The sequence below is a fragment of the Macaca fascicularis genome, chromosome 1 (genome assembly GCF_037993035.2).
Source record: "Macaca fascicularis isolate 582-1 chromosome 1, T2T-MFA8v1.1".
Lineage (NCBI taxonomy): Eukaryota > Metazoa > Chordata > Mammalia > Primates > Cercopithecidae > Macaca > Macaca fascicularis.
In genome coordinates this window covers 164,305,947-164,321,549 of record NC_088375.1, presented here as the reverse complement: position 1 = coordinate 164,321,549, position 15,603 = coordinate 164,305,947, and the positions used below count along the sequence as shown (strand labels likewise).

At 41.7% G+C, this 15,603-nt stretch overlaps 1 pseudogene; it reads left to right on the top strand.

Annotated features, from left to right (window-relative positions):
* Positions 1-7,210: 7,210 nt before the first annotated feature.
* Positions 7,211-11,968, top strand: LOC102146464 (sister chromatid cohesion protein PDS5 homolog A-like; annotated as a pseudogene).
* The last annotated feature ends 3,635 nt before the right edge of the window (positions 11,969-15,603 follow it).

Genomic DNA, 15,603 nt, shown 5'->3' with positions numbered 1-15,603 from the left:
TTGTTATGAACATTTGGCTCGGGGAATGCAAAAGGCTATTGTTTGGAGAATAGTGATTGACAGTCAAGAGCCTTATATGGTGGCCCTTACTACAATGGACTTACCATTTTCCACAAGCCAGTCCTTAGTGTAACAAGTAAAGAAATCTAATTTTGTCAGCACATTAACAATGGGTCCATTTTCCAGGGATGGGCTCGAGATAGGCAAGAATAAAAGACTAATACGTCAGAATTCCAATCTAAAATTAATGGTTGAGTGGACTAGAATCACTCATCAGCACATCCCTGTAGATGAACTGCATGCAAAGCCAAATAAGCAGAAGGCTGCTTGGTGAACATGGGACACAGAATAAGGGCAGTCAGTTGTTTCATTATAATGTTTAATGGCGTTGCATTTTGAAAGCCTGATGTGCCCTGTTCCATGGGAATGAAATTTCTGTGACTCAGATGAAGATTCACAAAACCTGAGGAGCATCATCCCCCCCTCTTCACCAACCATACCTTGCCAGATGGCCAATGACAACTTGGGTCTCTGTGACCCCTTTTTCTTTGCATTCCTGGATGAATAACATCCCATTCCCCGATCTCATATGCATCTGCTGGTCAGCTTTTTCTTTTTGTTATATTAGAACATTCATTGTGGTTATTGCCAAGTTGGTGCCAGCAAGCCATTATGTCTTTTTTTTTTTTTTTTTTTTTTTTTTGAGAGGGAGTCTCGCTCTGTCACCCAGGCTGGAGTGCAGTGGCCCGATCTCAGCTCACTGCAAACTCCGCCTCCCAGGTTTACGCCATTCTCCTGCCTCAGCCTTCCGAGTAGCTGGGTCTACAGGCGCCCGCAACCTCGCCCGGCTAGTTTTTTGTATTTTTTTTTTTTTAGTAGAGACGGAGTTTCACCGTGTTAGCCAGGATGGTCTCGATCTCCTTACCTCCTAATCCGCCCATCTTGGCCTCCCAAAGTGCTGGGATTACAGGCTTGAGCCACCGCGCCCGGCCGCCATTATGTCTCTTTAGATGATTTTGCAGATCTCTATTCCAATTCACTATGTGTTCATTTCAAATTTCAACTTTCAAATAACTTTGTTTATTTCTCTGATTCTTATATTTTGAGGAAGCATTTCACTTTAGAGTCTGTACACTGAAAACAGAAAATTAAAAGCAGAATATTTTTAATGTTTCATCTTATGGAATAGGAATTAGGAATATTACTAATGATGGGATCTATCCGTTAGAATATTTATTAGACATTTTAAACTATTCTTCTGCATGTGCATTCATATACACACACATATATATGCACACAATATAGGGCAATTATTGTTAGTTCTTAAAGTTTTTCTAATTATCTCTTAACCACAGATAATATAAGAGGAAGGGGAAGGAGAACAGAAAGAAAAGGGGAAGGAAAAGAAGAAGAAACTTAATCATCCAGATTTATATTAAACAAAATATATTGCAACGTGTGTATAGCTTCAGTTTGACGAATCAGTCTCTAATATTTAAGCCACATCTAGCTGTTTTTTTGTTTGTCTGTTTTTGAGACGGAGTCTCACTGTGTCACCCAGGCTAGAGTGCAGTTGCCCAATCTCTGTTCACTGCAAACCCTGCCTCCCAGGTTCAAGGGATTCTCCTGTCTCAGCCTCCCAAGTACCTGGATTACAGGTGTGTGCCATCACACCAGGCTAATTTTTGTATTTTTAGTAGAGACGGGGTTTCACCATGTTGGCCAGGCTGGTCTCAAAATCCTGACCTTAAGTGATCTGCCTGCCTCAGCCTCCCAAAGTGCTGGGATCACAGGCATAAGCCACTGCACCCAGCCCCCATCTAATTTTTTAACACCATCTTTTCCAAGTATGCTTTCATTCTAACAAGTATTTTCTTCTTCATCTTTTTTTCTTTTTTCTTTTTTTTTTGTTTGAGACAGAGTCTCCCTCTGTCGCCCAGGCTGGAGTGCAATGGTGCAATCTTGGCTCACTGCAACCTCCACCTCCCGGGTTCAAGGGATTCTCCTGCCTCAGCCTCCCAAGTGGCTGGGACTACAGGCATGTGCCACCATGCCCGGCTAATTTTAGCAGAGACAAAGTTTCATCATGTTGGCCAGTCTAGTCTTAACTCATGACCTCAGATGTTCCACCTGCCTCAGCTTCCCAAAGTGCTGGGATTACAGGCATGAGCTACTGCACCGGGCTTTTTTTTTTTTTTTTTCCAGACAGGTCTGGCTATGTCTCCCAGGCTGGAGTGCAGTGGCATGATATCGGCTCACTGTAGCCTCGGCCTCCCAGGTTCAGGCAATTCTTGTGCCTGAGCCTCCAGAGTAACTGGGACTACAGGTGCCCACCACCACGCCTGGCTAATTTTTGTATTTTTAGTAGAGATGGGGTTTCACCATATTGGCCAGGCTGGTCTCAAACTCCTGACCTCAGATAATCCACCTGCCTTGGCCTTCCAAAGTGCTGGGATACAGGCTTGAGCCACCAGGCCCAGCCTAACAAGCATTTTCTGTTATTCTTTATTTCTGAATTTTCAATAAGTCCTAGATATGTGCTGTTGTTTCTTTTGATGCTCTATTGTATGCTGTACAAGGATTATTTCATTTTGAACATAATTTCAGTTTGATGCTATGGTTATTTATCGTATGTGTTGTTTTGCTGTACCTTTTTTTTTTTTTTGAGAGAGAGAGTTTCACTCTTGTCACCCAGGCTGGAGTGCAACAGCTTGATCTTGGTTCACAGCAACCTCTGCCTCCCAGGTTCAAGGAATTCTCTAGCCTCAGCCTCAGGAGTGGCTGGGATTACAGGTGCTCGCCACCATGCCTAGCTAAATTTGTTTTGTATTTTTAGTAGAGACGGGGTTTCGTCATGTTGGACAGGCTGGTCTCGAACTTCTGATCTCAGGTGATCCGCCCACCTTGGCCTCCCGAAGTGCTGGAATCACAGGTGTAAGCTGCCTGTACCTATTTTTTTTTTTTTTTTTTAACATCCAGCTTATGTTACTTCAGCATCTCTTTACTGTTAACTTCACTGAAGCCTTTTTTTTTTGGTCTAGGAAAATGAAAAACTTAAATGTTATACAAAATTGTACTAGATTGACTTGCTTTTTTTTTTTTTTTTTTTTGAGACAGAGTCTTGCACTGTTGCCTAGGCTGGAGTGCAGGGGCACAATCTCAGCTAACTACAACCTCCGCCTCCCCGGTTCAAGTGATTCTCTTGCCTCAGCCTCCCAAGTAGCTGGGACTACAGGTGTGTGCCACCACACCCAGCTAATTTTTGTATTTTTAGTAGAGATGGGGTTTCACTATATGTTGTCCAGGTTGGTCTCGAACTCCTTGACCTCAGGTGATCCAGCCACCTCGGCCTCCCAAAGTGCTGGGATTACAGGCGTGAGCCACTGCACCCAGGTCCCAAAATTGAATTAGATTGAAAATACAGGCTGGGTGCGGTGGCTCAAGCCTGTAATCCCAGCACTTTGGGAGGCCGAGACGGGCGGATCATGAAGTCAGGAGATCGGGACCATCCTGGCTAACACGGTGAAACCCCGTCTCTACTAAAAAATACAAAAAAACTAGCCGGGCGAGGTGGCGGGCGCCTGTAGTCCCAGCTACTCGGGAGGCTGAGGCAGGAGAAGGGAGTAAACCCGGGAGGCGGAGCTTGCAGTGAGCCGAGATCCGGCCACTGGACTCCAGCCTGGGCGACAGAGCCAGACTCCGTCTCAAGGAAAAAAAAAAAAAAAGAAAATACATAAAATTCCTCTGTTAAATTTCTATGAAAGTTTCTCAGTACTTATTCTTAACTTCTGATCAGTAACAAATAGTTCTTTGATGGGTACTGATGTCCAAACTACATTTTGAGTAAAACTATCCTGTAAAATAGGGATTATTTTTTCTATTTTTTTGTTAAAAACAACAACAACAACAGTGGCTTGGATAGTTAAAGTAGCTTACTTGCTTTTTTTTTTTTTTTTTTTTTTTTTTTTTGAGATGATGTTTAGCTCTTGTGCAGGTTGGAGAGCAATGGCATGATCTTGGCTCACTGCAACATCTGCCTCCTGGGTTCAAGTGATTATCTTGCCTCAGCCTCCCAAGTAGCTGGGATTACAGGTACACGCCACCATGCCCAGCTAATTTTTGTATTTTTAGTAGAGACAGGGTTTCACTATATATTGGGCAAGTTGGTTTCGAACTCCTGACCTGGTGATCCACCCACCTCAGCCTCCCAAAGTGCTGGGATTACAGGCGTGAGCCACCACACCCAGCCCAGCTTATTTGCATTTATTCAGATAATTAATGGCAAAGACCAAATTTGTACCCAGGATTGATTCCAGGTTCTGAAGTTTTAAATAAGCATGATATAATAATTCTGTTCTATAATGGTTCGAGAATAATTCTAAACTTGTGCTGCCCACTAACTGCTAGCTACACATGGATTTTTAAATTTAAATTGTTTTAACTCGTTTAAAACTAATTTTATTTCTTCAGTTGCACTAGTGACATTTCAAGTACTGAAAAGCATGGATGTCTAGTGGCTACCATATTGGATAGTACAGACAGAGGGCATTTGCATCCTCACAGAACGTTCTATAGGACTGTCCTGCTGTAGAATATCAATAATTTATCTTAGAGATCATTTGTTTAACTTACAAGTTTGTATTAGATACTTTTGGGTTGCCTGGTTGGCACACAACAACACTCCCTCCCTCTTCAAGAAATTTCCCTTTCATCCCTAAACAATAAAATAAGGCGGTTTATTTATTTATTTATTTATTTATTTATTTTTTGAGACAGAGTCTTGCTCTGTCACCCAGGCTGGAGTGCAGTGGCGTGATCTCAGCTCACTGCAAGCTCTGCCTCCTGTGTTCACGCCATTCTCCTGCCTCAGCCTCCCGAGTAGCTGGGACTACAGGTGCCCACCACCACACCTGGCTAATTGTTTGTATTTTTTAGTAAAGACGGAGTTTCACAGTGTTAGCCAGGATGGTCTCGATCTCCTGACCTCGTGATCTGCCCGCCTCGGCCTCACAAAGTGCTGGGATTACAGGCGTGAGCCACTGCGCCAGGCCAAAATAAAGCAGTTTTTAATCTTCCATGACTCTCTGACCCATCTCATCAGTCATAGCTGATTGAACCAGCTAAAGCCAAGTCAGTTAAATGTGTCTTTTATCTCTAGGAGAAAATGTATAGAGATTTTAAAGCAATTTACTTTGGTGAAAAAGTAATAATAAGTTACTAATTTGCTAATTAGCTAATCCCAATTATGTCAGGGTTTTTGTTTTGTTCGTTTGTTTGTTTTGAGACACGGTCTCGCCCTGTCACCCAGGGCTGGAGTGCAGTGGCAGATCTTGGCTCACTGCAACCTCTGCCTCCTGGATTCAAGCAATTCTCATGCCTCAGCCTCCCCAGTAGCTGAGATTGCAGGTGCACATCGTCAGGCCTGGCTAATTTTTTGTATTTTTGGTAGAGGTGGAGTTTTGCTCTGTTGGCCAGGCTGGTCTCAAACTGCAGACCTCAAGTGATCTACCCACCTCAGCCTCCTGAAGTGCTGGGATTACAGGTGTGAGCCACCATGCCTGGCCCCAATTATGTCTTAAGAGGAAAAAAAATAATAAAGGCCTACAAAGGGAAATTGGACCTAGGGTCTCAAAGAATACTTAGTCCCAGGTGAAACAACTGTAGTCAAGAGATGAGGCTGCAATGCAATAACATGGAGGCATGTAGCACTCTGTGGATGAGATGAAGGAGGGGTAGTTACCAAGGAAGAGGAACTAGTCATGAGCTTTGTACATATACTTATAGGCAACAATGAGTGTGTACTTACTACCTACTAACTTTTTTTTTTTTAGACACAGCCTCACTCTGTCACCCAGGCTGGAGTGCAGTGGCACGATCTCAGCTCACTGTAACCTCAACCTCCTGGGTTCAAGTGATTTTCATGCCTCAACCTCCTGAGTACCTGGGAGTACAGGCATGAGGCACCACACCCGGCTAATTTCTGTAGTTTTTAGTAGAGATGGGGTTTCACCATGTTAGTCAGGCTGGTCTCCAACTCCTGACCTCAAGCGATCCACTGCTCTTGGCCTCCCAAAGTGCTGGGATTATGGATGTGAGCCACTGCACCTGGCCTACCTACTAAACATTTTTTAATGTTACATCCATTATTTCATCCAAAGATCCAAACAATCCCAAGTTTACCAATGAAGGAATTGAAGCAACGGAGACTTACAGAATGTTAGGGCATGGCTAAAAGCCTTGGTGGTTGCTGAAACTTCATGCTACTGTTGTGGGAAATTTAGGACCTGAGAGACTGATATGGAGAACAGGAGGATTGTTTATTTAAGGTACGCACCCGCTTGGTGGATTCACATCTAAAAAGATGAGCATTGAACAAAGACCGAGTGGGGTTTTTATTAGCAGGCTTACAAAAGCAAAACAGAGGCAGTTAATTATATGATAGGTCACATAATCTATAGCATAGCATAACTTGTGACCTTGCATAGCTGGTGGCCTTGTAGCTGCGTTGAAAGAAAAACAAGAACTGGCTAAATACAGGCATTTGTAAAACATAGTCATGCTTAAGAAGCCAGGGACAGGAGTAACAGTAAAGAAATTTGTCTTTCTTTTTTTTTTTTTCTTTTAACCTTGCTCTGGAGGGGAGGGGTGTCTGGAGCCCATTGCTTCTCAAACAGCGTTATCTTGTAACTGTCCTTGAAGTGAGCTTGCTAGGCAGAGGAAAACTTGTTCTTTTCTTTTTAACCCTTGCCTCGCTTGTTACTTTTCTTGGAGTGAATGAATGCATATTTATTTTTAAATTTCTGCCTCATTTTCTCTCCTTTGATGCCTTTTCTAAAAGAAGTTTAAAAGAAGGTATCACTATTACTTAATTCTGCATGAAGAGACAAGTTTTCTTCTTTAGACAAAGGTTGATATTTATGCAGAGCTATTAGCTGAGTGGTAGTTTGCCTAGCTACTATTGCCTTTATGGTTGATTGAATGCTTCTAACAAAGAGAGGTAAGAGACAATGGAGTGTTAGGCAACTTCTTAGTATGGCCAGAACTTCTCTTATTAAAGTCTTGAAGCTTCTGAAAAATGAAAACCAGTGCTCGGGTGGGCAGGCGGCAGCGGGGGGGGACCCGCGGAACGGCTTTGTATGCATCCCGACGATGGGCGGCGGTGCAACCACCTGACAGAGGCCGGGGCACTAGATGCACCTTCTGCCCGCATGAGGAGGAGAGGCCGGTAGAGGACTGTGAACCAAAAGTTGTGCCCCGGGATGGACTTCACCGCACAGCCCAAGCCTGCCACAGCCCTCTGTGGCATCGTGAGTGCTGCCGGGGAGATCACTTACCCTCTGGGGGTAAAAGAGATCACCAACAAGATCACCACCGACGAGATGATCAAACACCTGAAGATGGTAGTGAAAACCTTTATGGATATGGCTCAGGACTCAGAAGATGAAAAACAGCAGTGTCTCCCCACTAGCCTTGTATCTTGCATCTGAATTCTCCCTCAGGAACCCCAATAAAGATGTGTGTCTCCTTGTAGCATGTTGTTAGGCTGATATCTTTTGTATCTATGCCCCAGAAGGTCCATATACTTCCCATGATAAACTTAAGGACATATTTTTGTTTATTACCAGACAATTAAAAGGTTTGGAGGATACAAAGAGTCTGCAGTTTAATAGATACTTTTATTTATTAGAGAATTTAGCTTGGGTTAAATCATGTAACATCTGCTTTGAATTAGAAGATTGCAATGAAATTTTTATTCAGCTTTTTAGGACTCTCTTCTCAGTGATCAACAATAGCCACAATAAGAAGGTACAAATGCATGTGCTAGATTTGATGAGTTATATCATCATGGAAGGAGACAGAGTTACTCAAGAGTTATTGGACTCCATTCTTATTAACCTCATTCCTGCACATAAGTACTTAAATAGTCCTTTGACCTTGCAAAAGTGCTATTGGAAAGAACAGTCCAGAGTATTGAGGCATGCATTGCCAATTTTTTCAATCAAGTCCTGGTGCTGGGAAGATCATCAGTAAGTGATTTGTCAGAACATGTATTTGATCTGATTCAGGACCTTTTTGCTATAGATCCTCATTTATTATTTCCATCATGCCACAGCTTGAATTCAAACTAAAGAGCAATGATGGAGAAGAGTGATTAGCTGTTGTTCAACTTCTAGCTAAATTGTTTGGCTCCAAAGATTCTGATTTGGCAACACAAAATTGTTCTCTTTGGCAATGTTTTCTTGGATGGTTTAATGACATTCATGTTCCTGTGAGATTAGAAAGTGTGAAATTTGCCAGTCATTGTTTAATGAATCACCCAGATTTAGCGAAGGATCTCACAGAATATTTAAAGGTTAGATCACATGATCCAGAAGAAGCTATTCATCATGATGTCATTGTTACTTTAATAACAGCTGCCAAGAGAGACCTGGCCTTAGTCAACGATCAGCTGCTTGGCTTTGTAAGGGAAAGAACACTGGATAAATGGTGGCAAGTAAGAAAAGAAGCTAGACGGGTCTGGCTCAGCTTTTTAAGAAATACTGTCTTCATGGTGAAGCAGGAAAGGAAGCTGCAGAGAAAGTCAACTGGATAAAGGACAAACCTTTGCATATTTATTATCAGAACAGGATTGATGACAAACTGTTGGTAGAGAAAATCTTTGCTCAGTATCTTGTCCCCTACAACCTGGAAACAGAAAAGAGAATGAAATGCTTATATTACTTATATGCTAGTTTGGATCGAAATGCTGTAAAAGCTCTCAATGAGATGTGGAAGTGTCAGAACATGCTTCGGAGTCATGTACGCGAACTGTTGGATTTGCACAAGCAGCTTACATCAGAGGCTAACTGTTCTGCCATGTTTGGAAAACTGATGACCATAGCAAAGAATTTGCCTGACCCCAGGAAAGTACAAGATTTTGTGAAGAAATTTAATCAGGTTCTCGGCGATGATGAGAAACTTCGGTCTCAATTGGAGTTATTAATCAGCCCAACCTGTTCTTGCAAACAAGCAGATATTGTGTGAGAGAAATAGCCTGGAAACTTGCAAATCCTAAGCAACTAACAAATCCTTTTCTACAGAAGGTCAAATTTTCCGTTGGAGAGAATTGCACCTGTGCACATTGATTCAGAAGCCATGAGTGCACTAATGAAACTGATGAATAAGTGAATAGAGGGGACAGCAGATGATGAAGAGGAGGGTGTAAGTCCAGATACAGCTATCCGTTCAGGACTTGCACTTCTTAAGGTTCTATCTTTCACATATCCTACCTCGTTCCACTCTGCAGAGACATATGAGTCTTTGTTACAGTGCCTAAGAATGGAGGATGACAAGGTAGCAGAAGCTGCTGTACAAATTTTTAGAAATACAGGTCACAAAGTAGAAACAGACCTTCCCTAGATACGGTCAACCTTAATTCCCATTTTACATCAAAAAGCGAAGAGTGGGGCTGGCGCAGTGGCTCACGCCTGTAATCCCGGCACTTTGGAAGGCTGAAGTGGGTGGATCGCGAGGTCAGGAGATCGAGACCTTCCTGGCTAACACGGTGAAACCCTGTCTCTACTGAAAAATACAAAAAATTAGCCGGGCATGGTTGGCGGGCGCCTGTAGTCCCAGCTACTCAGGAGGCTGAGGCAGGAGAATGGCGTGAACCCGGGAGCTAGAGCTTGCGGTGAGCCGAGATCGCACCACTGCACTCCAGCCTGGGTGACAGAGCGAGACTCTGTCTCAAAAAAAAAAAAAAAAAAAAAAAAAAGCAAAGAAGGGTACTCCACACCAAGCAAAACAGACTGTGCACTGTATACATGCCATATTCACAAATAAAGAAGTCCAGCTTGCACATATTTTTGAGCCACTCAGTGGAATCTGAATGCTGATGTGCCAGAACAACTTATAATCCCATTAGTTTCATTGGACCACATTTCTATGTTAGCACCAGATCAGTTTGCTTCCCCAATGAAATCTGTAGTAGCAAATTTTATTGTGAAAGATCAGCTAATGAATGACAAGTCACTAGGTGAAAATAATGGAAAACTGTGGTCTCCAGATGTCAAAAGGTTTCCCCTGAAGTACTAGCAAAGGTATAGGCAATTAAACTTCTGGTAAGGTGGCTGTTGGGTATGAAAAACAACCAGTCTAAATCTGCCAATTCAACCCTTCGGTTATCAGCGATGTTGGTTAGTAAGGGTGACCTGACAGAGCAAAAGAGGATCGGTAAATCAGATATGTCTCGGTCGGGCGCGGTGGCTCAAGCCTGTAATCCCAGCACTTTGGGAGGCCGAGACGGGCGGGTCACTAGGTCAGGAGATCGAGACCATCCTGGCTAACACGGTGAAACCCCGTCTCTACTAAAAATACAAAAACTAGCCGGGCGAGGTGGCAGGCGCCTGTAGTCCCAGCTACTCGGGAGGCTGAGGCAGGAGAATGGCGTGAACCCTGGAGGCGGAGCTTGCAGTGAGCTGAGATCCGGCCACTGCACTCCAGCCTGGGCGACAGAGCCAGACTCCCTCTCAAAAAAAAAAAAATCAGATACGTCTCGCTTGCAATTAGCTGCTGGTAGTGCCATAATGAAGCTTGCTCAGGAACCTTGTTACCATGAAATTATTACCCCAGAACAGTTTCAGCTCTGTGCACCTGTTATTAATGATGAGTGTTACCAAGTAAGGCAGATATTTTCTCAGAAACTGCATAAAGCACTTGTGAAGTTACTGCTTCCATTGGAGCATATATCCCATATATGGCGATATTTGCCTTGTGTGCCAAAGATCCTGTGAAGGAGAGAAGTGCACACGCACGACAGTGTTTACCGAAAAATATCAGTATACACAGGGAATACATTGAGCAGAACCCTATGGCCACTGAGAAATTATTATCACTGTTGCCTGAATATGTAGTTCCATACATGATTCACCTGCTGGCCCATGATCCAGATTTTACAAGATCACAAGACGCTGATCAGCTTCATATCAAAGAGTGCCTATGGTTCATGCTTGAAGTTTTAATGACAAAGAATGGAAACAATAGCCATGCCTTTATGAAGAAGATGGCAGAGAACATCAAGTTACCCAGAGATGCCCAGTCTCCAGATGAATCCCAGACAAATGAAAAACTGTATACAGTATGTGATGTGGTTCTCTGTGTTATAAATAGTAAAAGTGCTTTGTGCAGTGCAGATTCACCAAAGGACCCAGTCCTCCCAATGAAATTTTTTACACAACCTGAAAAGGACTTCTGTAATGATAAGAGTTCTATTTCAGAAGAGACAAGAGTACTTCTGTTAACAGGAAAGCCAAAGCCTACTAAAGTGCTAGGTGCAGTAAACAAACCTTTATTAGCAACGAGAAGGAAACCCTGTGTTAGAAGCACTGGTACTGAGACTGGAAGCAACGTTAATGGAAATTCAGAGCTGAACCCTTCAACCGGAAATCGATCACGGAACAGAGTTCAGAGGCAGCAGAAACTGGAGTTAGTGAAAATGAAGAGAACCCTGTGAAGATTACTTCAGTCACACCTGTAACGAATATTGACCCAGTAAAGAATAAGGAAATCAGTTCTGATCAGGCTACCCAGGCTACCCACTGCTACATCAGCAGTGACCAAGGAAAGAAAAGAACAGTAACAGCAGCTTGTGCAGAGAATATCCAACAAAAAACAGATGAGAAAGTAGATGAATTTGGACCGCCTGCCCCTTCCACACCCCGGAGAGGACGTTGACCCAAGTCTGAATCTCCGGGCAATGCAACCCAAAATAATGATCTAAATAAACCTATTAACAAGGGAAGGAAGAGAGCTGCAGTGGGTCAGGAGAGCCCTGGGGGTTTGGAAGCAGGTAATGCCAAAGCACCCAAACTGCAAGATGTAGCCAAAAAGGCAGCACCAGCAGAAAGACAAATTGACTTACAAAGGTAAAAACGCATTTGCAAAGGGAGAAAATGAAGACCAAACAGAAGCAGGCTCCAGTTTCTGCAAAAACTTGAAATCACAAATGTCCCTGAACAGAAAATGAAGCTCACTTCAGAACACACACTCTCTGCCTTGAAAACTACAGAAACTGCTACTTCTTTTTTCACAGACCACGGGTCCTCTGATGGAAATGTACAGCGGAAACTCTTGAGAGGCTAAAAGCAACTCTGTTCTCCCCCTTCCCCTAGACTTTTCTTATGAAAAGTCAGTAATTAAGCAAATTGCTTAACACTTGGTTCCAGTTCCTGCCTATCTGGAGTTTAAATGCATAGTACACCATAATTTCCACGCTGCAGTTTTTTTTTTTTTTTTTTTTTTTTTTTTTTTTTTTTTTTGAGACGGAGTCTCGCTCTGTCGCCCGGGCTGGAGTGCAGTGGCCGGATCTCAGCTCACTGCAAGCTCCGCCTCCCGGGTTCACGCCATTCTCCGGCCTCAGCCTCCCGAGTAGCTGGGACTACAGGCGCTGCCACCTCGCCCGGCTATTTTTTTGTATTTCTTAGTAGAGACGGGGTTTCACCGTGTTAGCCAGGATGGTCTCGATCTCCTGACCTCGTGATCCGCCCGTCTCGGCCTCCCAAAGTGCTGGGATTACAGGCTTGAGCCACCGCGCCCGGCCCACGCTGCAGTTTTTATTTTGAAGAAAGTAACAAGATGTCTTTACACTGACATTGAAAATTCATCCATTTTAGAGCCGGGAATTTACATGTTACAAAGGAAAAAATAGAAGTCTACTGAATTAATTTTTTTAAAGAAAAGAGATCAGATTAAATATTTCTTTGTTTTTCCTTTCGGAAACTTTTATATATAATTCTTTCTGCCTGCCTACTTTTCTGCAAAAATGAGATGTACAGATTTCGGTTCCCTGCTATGAAAAGTGATGTGGTGGCAATTTTATAAATGTTGCTTTCTGATTTTTATCAGAGTGAGAAAATAATTAAAATTATTATTGATTTGCAAGTAGTAAACAGTTCATATTTTGATTTCCCCTCATTTTAGTTTAATATAATTTGCAATAAATGTACATACTGTTGTTTGTTTCATAAAGCATATCACCTTAAAATGGTTTTCACTCCTGTGATTATGTTGGAATATTTGGAATGTTAAAGGAGTGAAGACTATCCAGCATTTGGTTTTATAATATTTGTCACCAGATTTTTATTAATGTTAAAAAAAAAAGTCAAATTTTTAAAAATAGTTGGAATTTGGCAGCTTTGTAAGGAAAGTTGGAGGTGTTTTAGGATTGCTATCAATTTTCAGCATTGTGCTATTGGGAAATAAGTGTTTTGCTTTTGTCTGATGGTCTGGGCTCATTTTTACATTTATTTTAGAAAACTGTTGCATCAATGTATTATGTTTCTTGGCATTGTTCAGCATAGGTAATGTGTGCACTTTTTGTGTACACATAATCATATTTAAGTTTTTTGATTAAAATAAATGCTTCTAGATGTCATGGCAGTCTTTTTAATCTTTTTATCATATGCTTTCTGGTGAATTTTTTCATGTTAAAGAGCTAAAGTCATAACATGATTACAGTCAACTCTCCTGTATCTGTATAAAATAGTGACTATACCTCAGTTTTTAAATTTTGTGATAGTCATAAACTTAGAACAAAATAATGAAGGCATGTAAGACCTGATTCTGAAGGAACTTGAAATTTGTCTTTTCTCATGTCCAGAGTTCTGTCCTGCCCCAATGCCCACTATAGGTCATCTGCAAAGCTCTAGCAGAGTGTGCTCACTCCATTGCTAGCATGGGTTAGAGGACACAAATAACACTTGTGTTGTAACTTGGTCTTGATAGCCTGTAGTGTATGTGGGATGTAAAACAAACAATAAAGTGTGTCAAAGGTGGATGATTCTGTTAGAGTGAAGTTCGAGAGTAAATGTCATTTATATTTCTCATAGATAATCAAGAGTTGGCTGTGTATTGATTGACTGAAAGGTGGGTAATTATTTTAAATATGAATATACACACACATTTAGGTATCAGAAGATGCTTAGGGAACAATGGATACCAATGATAGAAAACGATACCTTTACAGGGGCAGAAAAAGCCCTACTCTTCCTTATTGCCTCTTCAGAACCCTTTAGAAAGTATAAAATACTGCCTCCAACTTGCTGAAAAAGAGTATCTGTACATAAGCATCAGAGAAGTCCCTCAAGCAGTCAATAGGTGTGTTCTATTTAGAAAGTTTAAAGTTCTCTTAGCATCAGACAACTTGATTCCTAAGGTTTCCAATGTGTCACCAACAAAAGGTGCATTGATAGGGACCTTGTCTCTTCCTCCCTCTGATTAACTGCCCAGCATCATGGTTTACTAGATTACCAAGTGTTACATCATATTAAACAAAATGTAGCAGAACCATCTACATCAATATATTGCTGTTTAGATTTTTGCAGGAGAGTAGTTACTTAAAAGGATCTGGTCCTTGTATGATATAAATGGCCCACCCCAATTTTGTAACATGATGCAAGTGTCTGGCACTAAGGGAAGCAAGAGTAGGATTGTAGAAAGATCAAGCTGATGGGGAGGGACTTGTTTACGGAAATTTTCTTAGTTTTCCTTTTTCCTTTTTGAAGGAAAACATAAAAATCCCTTAGGAATTTGGTATTCATAGCTCAGAGAACTACAACACGAAAGTGCAGACTTATATTTGAGAATTAATGTCAACCCTTTGTGTCTAGTTTGAAGCTTCTTGTATTTGTCTAAAACTACAAGCCAGAATTTTCTCCTTTGATAAAAAGTGTGTATAATGTAAAGCAGTTTTGCATATTCTTGTGCTGCACATGGGCTGAATTAAAAAAAAAAAAAAACACTTGAAGCAGAACCCTGTAATTTGTGTAAATGACAAGTGTAAAATCCTACCATAAAATGCTAAAAATATGCACTGTTTTGAATACAACCAAGAAATGCCGCATTAAAAAAATAAATAAATAAAAGAAAAAACAAAAATGAAAACCACCTTCTAAAGAGAGAATCTGGAGACCACCCTTTCCAAGTTTGAATGGGAACATGGGCTAATTTTCTCATTCTTGCAGTTATTTTTATAATTGCCTTTCTATTGTCATTGATTTCCAGGCAGCAATTAGTTAGATTGAACTTTCTACATATTCTTCTTTCCTGGGCTAGGAGGTAGTCTAAAGCTAATCTATTCTGATAGATAGCATTCCTCATTTTTCTGGCTTGCTGGGCCAGTAAATCCAATGCATTTGCTGTTTCATTAGTGATGATTTTAAGTACTACCTGCAACTTTAGGATGGGGTTAAGCATGCAAATAGGAGTGCAGTATCTCCATGACTTATCTTGTGCCCAGGTAGCTGGCTTATAGTATTGAATTATTCTTTCAGGGGGCTAATTTGTGTATTTCCAACCTCTTATTTTTATCTTTCTTTACATCTAAATCTTTTTTGTTTCTTTTTCTAACTTCATCATAGACGGGATATCCTGAAGTTTCTCCTTGTTGCAGTGGGAGTAGGAAGAAAGACGGTCTAATTGTTCTAAGCACATAGGCCTCTGTCTATTTGGTGGGCAATTGTCAGTAGGCCTGTGGTCCGCAGATCCAATAGAGACCAGAGGATGCTTGCCAGGTATTTGGAGCTTTAAGCTGATACCAGGTGGGGTTTAGAGAAGAGAAATGGGAAA